The following is a 9,894-nucleotide window of genomic DNA, read 5'->3' on the forward strand; positions in this document are numbered from 1 at the left end:
ATTCTGGTATCACTTGATTTCTCTTTGCTGCTCTACTTTCATTCATAGTACCTAGCACCTTCTAATATAACAATAATTTACTTTTTTATTATCCATCCTTTTCCTGGAATTGTTTGCCTTTTTCATTTCGTCAGAGTCTAGGACAATGCCTGGCATAAAGAAGGTGCTGAATTAATATATACATTCTAAATGTAAATATATAAGAATGCATAAGTGTATGAGTGTGTGAGAAGTCATATGATCACATAAAATATTTGTACCTGCAAAGACTAGTACTCTGGAAGATCAGTACCATTTATATATGTGTGACCACAGAGTGGAATGGTAGAATTTTTTTTGAAGGAAAAAATTCTTTTTTGAGGGAAGAAAGTATAAGCATGAAGGGTGAAAGTAAGGAAATTCAATATATTTTCTCTTTTCTTTTTACTGTATGGTCTGAATATTTTGATTCATCTGAAAAGAAAATTAATTCATATTTTATCATATGTAATACGTAATTCACATAAAAATTTCTTCTTCTGTAGAATGAATGTTTGTATAATATTCCATTTTTCTATTGGATAATTTATTTTCTTATTGATGTGTATGATCTCTTTATGTATTTCCATACTAATTCTTTGTCTTTTATACATGTTGCAAATATTTTATCTCAGTTGGTAGCTTATCTTTTCACTTCCTTTATGATGTCTCTGATGGGCAAAAAAATATTAATACCAATGTAATCAAATTTATCTATATTTTATTCTATGGTTAGTACATTTGTGCTTTAATAAATTATTTTCTTCCCCAAAGTCAACAAAACTTACTCCACAGAAAGTTTTAAAGTCATGTATTTGACACTTAAATTTTTAACATTTCTAGTGGTTATTTCTGTCTGTAGTGTGAGATAGAGATCCAAATGCATTTTTTTCCTCTTTAGATAACTGAATTTTCTAGCTCTGGTTTTGAATAGTTCTTCCTTTACCCATGCTACCTGTCACATATTAAAGTTCCACATACATGTGCACCTCTTTCAAATTCTCTGTTGCGTTGGTAAATCTGTCTATCCTTGACTCATACCATTCTATTACTATTTAATTACTATAGGCTTATAATTTAACCTTAATTTCTAGTAGGGAAAACCCCCTTTCCTTAATCTTTTTCTTCAGAAGTGTCTTGGCTTAAGCTCACTGGTGATCATGAAAATGTAAATCAAACCACAGTGTGACCCCACTTTATTCCCATTCAAATGGCCAAATTAAGTCTGATAATTATTGTGATGGCAGCGATAGGGAGCAACATGAATTAGTCGTGGCATTAGAAATTGGTACAACACTTCGAATAGCAGTTTGGCATCATTGTGTAAAGCTACACATTTGCATATCCTGAAGCTCCAGAAATTCCACTCCTAGATGTATACTTAGAGAATATCAAAAGGAAGGGGCACATAGATAGGAGTTATTTGAAATGCTCAAGTTATCTGAAATGTTAAGTTGGAGGTAGGTTACTAGTGGAACATTACACAACTTAATTAATTGTATAAAAGAAGGTCATATGTAGACCAATGATGGTAACCTATAATTCCATAACTCAGATTGGACTAACTGCTATAACAAGCAAACAAAACTCTCACTGCCATAACACCAGAAAAAAAAAAAGTTTACCATTCACTCACACAAAAGTCAGTGCGGAAGTGCCTAGCAAATTGTCTTTCTTAAGGGCTCTTCTCCAAAATGTGACTCAGCAATCTAGTATGCTTGTACCTTTGAGCAAAACTAACCCTTACAGCCTGGGAGTCCTTTTCTTCCAGCTTCAGAAAGGAAATGAAACAACACAAAAAAGCACACCTACTCTTAATTACTTTGATCTGGAACTGAAATTTTTTTCTTTGGTCACATTTCACTAGTAAGAACCAGTTATCTGGTCCCATCCTAGAAGCAAGGACAGAGGGGAAGAATAGGGTGCATCTGGGAAATGTGATCTAGATCTGTGTTTGGAAAGAAGAGCAGTTATGGTCTAGTATGCCCTGCCTCAGCCATACAAGTAGCTAAGGACTCAAGGGCATTAACCATTTATGAATAACAATATTATAAATTAAGTAGAATTATTATCTATACTTTATAGATGAGAAAATTGAGGCTAGGAGAAGTTAAGTAATCCACTCACAATCCCAAAGCTTAGTGATAACAGAGTGAAGGTTCAAACTCAGATCTGCCAGATGTCAAGGCCTAAGCTTTTAAACAGTGTGCTAGGCTGTCAGATATTCTCTAATGCACTTACAGTTCCCTATTGATAGTCTCTAGGTTATTTCCTTTCTAAACCCCAGACCACACAGCAACAAGGATAGCCATGTTCTCCTTCTCAATGGTGAAAAACTGATACCATTTCCAGTAAGATCAGGAACAAGATAAGGTTGCCCACTCTCACCACTATTATTCAACATAGTTTTGGAAGTTTTAGCCACAGCAATCAGAGACGAGAAAGAAATAAAAGGAATCCAAATTGAAAAAGAAGTAAAACTGTCACTGTTTGCAGATGGCATGATATTATACATAGAGAATCCTAAAGATGTTACCAGAAAACTACTAGAGCTAATCAATGAATTTGGTAAAGTAGCAGGATACAAAATTAATGCACAGAAATCTCTTGCATTCCTATACACTAATGATGAAAAATTTGAAAGAGGAATTAAGGAAACACTCCCATTTACCATTGCAACAAAAAGAATAAAATACCTAGGAATAAACCTGCCTAAGGAGACAAAAAACCTGTATGCAGAAAACTATAAGATGAAAGAAATTAAAGAAGATACAAACAGATGGAGAGATACACCATGTTCTTGGATTGGAAGAATCAACATTGTGAAAATGACTATACTACCCAAAGCAATCTGCAGATTCAGTGCTATCCCTATCAAACTACCAATGGCATTTTTCACAGAACTAGAACAAAAAATTTCTCAATTTGTATGAAAACACAAAAGACCCCAAATAGCCAAAGCAACCTTGAGAAACAAAAACAGAGCTGGAGGAATCAGGCTCCCTGACTTCAGACTATACTACAAAGCTACAGTAATCAAGACAGTATGGTACTGGCACAAAAACAGAAATATAGATCAAGGGAACAGGATAGAAAGCCCAGAGATAAACCCCCGCACATATGGTCACCTTATCTTTGATAAAGGAGGCATGAATATACAATGGAGAAAAGACAGCCTCTTCAATAAGTGGTGCTGGGAAAACTACACTACAATGGACAGCTACATGTAAAAGAATGAAATTAGAACATGTAAAAGAATGAAATTAAAACACTCCCTAACACCATACAAAAAAATAAACTCAAAATGGATTAAAGACCTAAATGTAAGGCCAGACACTATAAAACTCTTAAAGGAAAGCATAGGCAGAACACTCTATGACATAAATCACAGCAAGATCCTTTTTGACCCACCTCCTAGAGAAATGGAAATTAAAAACAAAAATAAACAAATGGGACCTTATGAAACAATGAAACTCTCTCACTTCATCCCAGCTTACCCCTCCCCCTTCCCATGTCCTCAAGTCCATTCTCTACATCTGTGTCTTTATTCCTGTCCTGTCCCTAAGTTCTTCATAACCATTTTTTTTTACACTCCTGTGTATGTGTTAGCATACAGTATTTGTTTTTCTCTTTCTGACTTACATCACTCTGTATGACAGACTCTAGGTCCATCCACCTCACTACAGATAACTCAGTTTCATTTCTTTTTATGGGTGAGTAATATTCCATTGTATATATGTGCCACATCTTCTTTATCCATTCATCTGTCAATGGACACTTAGGTTGCTTCCATGTTCTGGCTATTGTAAATAGAGCTGCAATGAACTTTGTGGTACATGACCCTTTTTTGAATTATGGTTTTCTCAGGGCATATACCCAGTAGTGGGATTGCTGGGTCATATGGTAGTTCTCTTTTCAGTGTTTTAAGGAACCTCCATACTATCCTCCATAGTGGCTGTATCAATTTACATTCCCAGCAACAGTGCAAAAGGGTTCCCCTTTCTCCACACCCTCTCCTGCATTTACTGTTTGTAGATTTTTTTTTTTTTTTTTTTTTTTGCAGTACGCGGGCCTCTCACTGCTGTGGCCTCTCCCGTTGCGGAGCACAAGCTCCGGACGTGCAGGCTCAGCGGCCATGGCTCACGGGCCCAGCCGCTCCGCGGCATGTGGGATCCTCCCGGACCGGGTCATGAACCCGTGTCCCCTGCATCAGCAGGCAGACTCCCAACCACTGCGCCACCAGGGAAGCCCTGTTTGTAGATTTTTTGATAATGGCCAGTCTGACTGGTGTGAGATGATACAAAATACTAGCTTTGAAAGTTATTCTGTGAAAAAGGAAGACAGGGGTCCATTTCCAGTAAGTTTGGGAAATTTTGTGTTTTATTAAATCACAGTGTATATCACCATATGAAGGGCTCTGAGAAGAACTGCAGTAAAATTCAGCTAACCCAGATTTTCCTAAATATTTTTAACTTACAGAACACTTTTTCATAGAAGACTTAAACCAACTGGAGACGTGTTTTAGAGATACTAATCCAGAGTGTTGGTATCTACTTAGGAGGGTCATAATAAAACTTAGGTGTGATAGGAGTGGGTGCTAAAAATAGTCACTGTCCAAAACTAGAGCCTGGCCTAGAGCAAGAGAGGTTGGAAATATTTTGATGGTGAATTCAACACAGGTATACAACTTGATGCTAGCTGGAAATCCAATTGTATTATACAGTTTTCAGTTGAATTACCCAGCCAGGGGAGAAATCTTGACTCTGTGGCAGTTTTCTCCATGATTACTACTCTGTTTCTGCTTACTTTCCAATAAAATGTGTAATTGTACATCTTTTTTTTCTCACAGCTTAGAAAAAATATTAGATCCTAATCAGTAACCAATTAAAACAGTAACTGATGTTTTTTCTTTCAGAAACTGCTAACAATGAGTGCTTAACTTTTATAGGATTTTTTTTTGTACACTTAAGTTGAGATACTGTGCAAAGAGAATTAATTTTTTTCTCCTGAAAACAAGAATTATATAGGAAATATCTATTTATTTCACTGGCATGAACTTTGAGTAATTAATTATAGTCAAATCTGTAAAATTTTATTTATTAAACTGAGTCACTGGATTTTTTTAAATTAGTGAATTCTAATGAGATGTGCCACACAGATATTATCTCTAAATGATAGATACTGTTAGTAAGTCTATACTAGTAGCATAGCACATACACCCACCTCATGTTTTGTAAATAAATTTTCATCAGAACACATCAATGCCCATTTGCTTACATTTTTACTGGATGCTTGCACACTGCAACAGCAGAGTTGGTGAGTTGGTCTTCAAAGGTTAAAATATTTGCCGTTATAGAGTTTGCTGACCCCTGGGTCCCCCCCTGATTTGTATGTATTATTGAAACCAAGCTATGTTTAATATACTATCAATGATGTAAAACATGCAGAGAGAGAAAAAAAGACTAAATAAGTAAACCAAAACATTTCCGCGCATTCCCTTAGGAAGTTATCAAGTTCACGGTCAGGCTGGCAGAGTGAGGAAGACATCCAGTAAGAGCTAGCTTCTGACATTTCAATTCCCTGTGTCATTTATTAGCTATTTAATTTATTTATTCTTTATTAATAAAAGTATAGGCCACTAGCAGGCAGGCACTTCGTCATTAGGTAGGTTTGTATTCACCTTTGTTCCTTGATAAAAGGTACAGTCACCAAAAAGGACACAAAGAAATTTCTAAAAATGTTTGTGGTTACCGAAAGGTTAAAAACTACTGCTCTCCACTATATGGGAATGTGTTACTCAGGGCCAGGGATCCACAGGATGAAGCAGGATCAAGGTGACAGAGGAAATACTGCATGTTGGTCACTGTACAGAAGTTGCTTAAACATAGTCTTGCTTACATTGTTCATTGTTCACAGATCAATGAGGAAGCTGGACAGAACAGGCAACCCAGTCAAAGTAACCAACTCTCCAGGGAAGGTTAGGTTGGGACGAAGAAGTGTGCTCAGTCTCTATGATGTCAAGTCAATCACTTTGTCGGGAATTAAAATTAGTAAGCACGGGAGTCATTTTTGGTTTTGTTTTCCTTTTTTCCAGAAGTCGGCATTTTGTGGTGCAGAATTCAAACATTTATGGATTTCCTAAACTGGATGTCAGGTAGAATCAATCTGCCAGGAAAGAAATATACCTGAGGCCCAACATCCATGGGCAGCAGCCATCCTAAGGAGCCTTTCCTTGAGAAGCCACATACTGGAATGGGAATCATGAGCTGTAAAAGCAGATCATTCAATCTTATCCTGATCCTGGTTCAGTTGATACAAGATGTGTTACGTGAAGAAGAATCAAGATCATCCCCACCTCACAGACATCAGAATTAGAAACGGAACATATAACTTGTCTGGATCATAGGAGGAATTCAATAAATGGTAGTGATTACAATCAAAAGATAGACATTGAAACCATCACAAAGACTGTGAACCTAGAACCAAGTCTGTCAGAGAAGTTGGTGACAAAGAGCGGAAAGTGGTTTTTATCAGAGTTTATGATTTTATTTTTATGAATACTAACGATTGATTTTTTGGAGTCAGCCAAACCTATGATCCCCTGTTTCCCTTACCTGATCTCCTCCCCATATTTGAAATACCAGGAGGAAGATGTATGTCACTAGACACCTTTAACCTCAAGCAGGAAGACATTTCCATCTTCCCAGTGAAAGGAACAGTCACAAATACAATAAGACCTCTTTATTGTGGAAATATGTGTATGTGAGTGTTATGGATTACCTAACTCTGACTAACCAAAACAATTTTAACTTTATTCTTTATTTAACTTTATTCTTTATTTTAATTTTAACTTTATTCTTTACTGAAAATTTTTCCAATTTTTTTTCTGATAGAGCAGAGGAAAAAAACTGAATCTTTAATGTCAGAGCCTCAGTCAACACATTTAATATTAGTGCCACAGGCCAATAACCGATATACGGAACCTAGAAGGATTCTGACAATGTATGCATTCACTTAAAGAACATATGATACTAGATTGAATCTGAGTGGGTCCTCAATTTGTTTGATTGTAAAAACAAATTGATCAAGTGTTGTCTTATCAGAGGTTTATCCTGGTTATTCCATATAAAAGAGCAGCTACCATCCCACTACTAAAATTTCTCGTCACCTGCTTTATTTGGACTCATAGCTCTTATCATCACCTTTGACACATCTTTGTATATTCTGTGTATTGTTCTTCTCTCTCTACCAGAATATAATGTCCTAAGAGCTGAGACTGTTTCAGTCTTGAATTCTCAGTGCCTATAATGTAGGAACTCAATAAGCATTTATTGATTAACTAAATGAATAGAAACTAATTTTCTTCTTTCTTCAAAGAACTAAAAAGAGAAGCCCTGTTCAATTTAACTTGGAGCAAACTATTATACTTTACACTGATAGTATCCTAGTATGATGAAATATATGCAGAGGGAAAAGGTTAAAGTATATGGGGACTAGGATAGATCTTAAAAGTGATCTAGCCAATCCACTATCTTTTTATGAATGGGAAAACAAATTACACTTACGGATGCACACAGTTCAATGCATTTTGAGAAATGAATGCACCTCTGTAACTAGTACCACAAGATACAGAACATTTCTATTACCCTTTGTGTCCTTTCCCACCCAATCCTCTCCATCCCTGGGCCCAAGCAACTACTGATCTGCTTTCTGTCACTATAGATTAGTTTGCCTGTTCTAGAATTTTATATAAATGGAAGCATACAGTGTGTCATCTTTTGAGTCTCGTTACTTTTACTCAGCATAGTGTTTTCAAGATTCATTTACATTGTTCCATGCATCTGAAGTTCGTTTCATTTTACTGCTGAATACTATTTCATGGCATGGATTTAGAACAATTTGTTTATCTAGTCACCTGCTGATGGACATTTGGGTTGTTTCTAGTTGTGGGCTTTTATTAATAAAACTGCTGTGAATACTCTTAAAAAGCAAATTGCAGTTATGGGCAACCCCAGGAAACATGCTTATTCTGTCATAGCTCTTGGTAGGTCTCAGTGGAAGCGAGAAGAAAGACCATTACCAATAAAAAAAATGTGATCTATATGGGGGAGAATGATTAATGCATTTCTTTGTTTGCTTTTTCAACTACACAAGACAGAGCCCCCGTGGAAAAAGTACACAGCGATGGGTTCATGTGGTGGATGCATGCTCGCACGCTAGTCTTCCCCCATCACCTGCAGTGGCTCCTTTTCTGCTGATCCCCTTCGCAGTTCACTGCATCCAACCAGGACAGACATTAAAGTAAAATTAAGTATGAACTGCATTGTGACCTGGGAAATCCACACAACTCTAACCCATCTACTTCCCTTCTTTCTGTAAATGACATTACTCAAGTAACTTTTAAAACTTTCAAAGTGTAGATCATCATCTTTTTAAAAGTTGTGTTTTGTACACGTAATTGCATTATACAGTTTCTTATTTATGGTATTTTAATATCTTTCATAATAAGCCATAACTGTAAAGCTCTTCCTGCAAATTTCCCTATAATACTTATAAAAGTTTTATACTCCCCTTTGCTACTCAGGTGCGTTTATTTACCTTTTCCTTCTCTTTATGACCGTGATTATTTTCCTTTGGGTCACAATCAATAGTCTACAAAAATGAGTCACCACACCTGCACTAACATCTACACTCCCAGAGCCTGCCCTTGTTTTAGTTCTTGTTTCTTCTTTCTTTCTTCATGTCGTTTATATTATCCCTGCTGTAGGAATTTACTTAATCCTTGTATTTTTATCTCCTATGGAATAGCAAAGTCCATTAATTACTGAGTTTACCATCAAAACCAAAGATGGAATCATCCTCCCACTGTTAGAATCAGTTGATAGTCCTAACATTTAAAAAACATGTCTTTAGATATTCAGCATCTGGATTTTTCTTACATAGTCAAAATAAATTTGTTAGGGGTATTTACATTTGCATAACTGACATGAAAGGAGTTTAATAAATGTGTAAACTTGGCTTATTTAGTGCTTAAAAAGTTAGTGTGAGGGGCTTCCCTGTGGCGCAGTGGTTGAGAGTCCGCCTGCCGATGCAGGGGACACGGGTTCGTGCCACGGTCCGGGAAGGTCCCACGTGCCGCGGAGCTGCTGTGCCCGTGAGCCATGGCCGCTGGGCCTGTGCGTCCGGAGCCTGTGCTCCGCAACGGGAGAGGCCACAACAGTGAGAGGCCCGCGAACCGCAAAAATAAATAAATAAATAAATAAATAAATAAGTTAGTATGAGGAAATGCTAATCCGTTTAGTAAACAGTTCCTAGAAGTGAATGTATTGAAAGCAATTAGAAAAAGTTACACGTGTGCTTTACGTATTTCTGGAAGGTATTTTGGTATTTCCACCAAAAAAAAAAGTGCACGTATGGAAATTCAAGGAAGAAAATATCAAAATGAAGAAGACTTTTCTTTTCCATTCAATGGGGAGAAGAGAGTGAATTAATTATTCAGGTATTATGCCTATAATGGAGTTAGTCATTGAAATATATTAATGTGGGTTTTTTCCCTTTCCACATTGGTGTCTGTAGTGGGTATTTGCCAGAATGGTGGCAATATGACTCCCTATGTCTATGGACATTCCCCTATAATAGTCCTTTTCCTCAACGTAGAGTCCTGAGTCCATCTCCAACCTGTCATTGTCATATGGCTTAGACTGAGCCAATCAAACTACCGCTACAAGTTTGGATTTGGAAGAGTTCACTATGCAGATAGAAGGCTCCACATATCCATATTTTGCAAGAGTTTTATGATTGTGAACAAAAGCCTTAGAGTTTGTTTTTAGCTAACTGACTGTTTAAAAACTTTTTTATTGGAATATTATTGATTTA

This window comes from Tursiops truncatus, chromosome 1 (assembly GCF_011762595.2).
Source record: "Tursiops truncatus isolate mTurTru1 chromosome 1, mTurTru1.mat.Y, whole genome shotgun sequence".
In the NCBI taxonomy this organism is placed as follows: Eukaryota; Metazoa; Chordata; class Mammalia; order Artiodactyla; family Delphinidae; genus Tursiops; species Tursiops truncatus.